This window comes from Talpa occidentalis, unplaced genomic scaffold (genome assembly GCF_014898055.3).
Source record: "Talpa occidentalis isolate TD23 unplaced genomic scaffold, MPIMG_talOcc4v2.1 talOcc4.12, whole genome shotgun sequence".
NCBI lineage: Eukaryota > Metazoa > Chordata > Mammalia > Eulipotyphla > Talpidae > Talpa > Talpa occidentalis.
Genome location: NW_023601212.1, coordinates 6,335,189 through 6,335,739, shown reverse-complemented (window position 1 = coordinate 6,335,739; position 551 = coordinate 6,335,189).

Here is a 551-nt window from a genome sequence, read left to right as displayed (position 1 = left end):
ACGCGGCCGGACCGTCCATTACCAGCGGGTCGCGGCGCGCGCAGGGCCCGCGGGGGGCACGAAGGAGTCCGCGCCGCGCGGCCGCGCTCAGGACCCCCGGGGCGGCGGAGGCCGCGGCTGCGGGGCGCGTCGCTCGGCGGGGCGCGCTCGGGGGTCCGGGGGGCTGCCCGGGACGCGGCGGCCGCGCGGAGCCAACCCAGTCGGGGCCGGCAGCTGCCGGGGCGCTCCCGCGCCGGCCGGGGACCCCCGAGCGGCCGCGGGGGCCCGGCGGGCGCACCCCCGCCCCAAACGGCAGCCCGCGCTCGCCCTCCGCCGCCGATCGCGGCCAGCGGGGCGCGGGGGGTCCGCGGGGCCGCGGGAGGCCGAGGAGGCGCAGGCCGGGGGTGCCCGAGGCCGCCGGGCCCTGCGCGTGTGGAGCCGGCGGGGCGGCGCGGGGCCCCAGCCCATGCAAGCCCGTCGCGGGGCCGCCGCCGCCGCCTCACTAGCGAGCGCCCGTGGACGCCTCCCGCTTCCGCGCCCCACACGCCGACGCCATCTTGTTTACCTCCCTC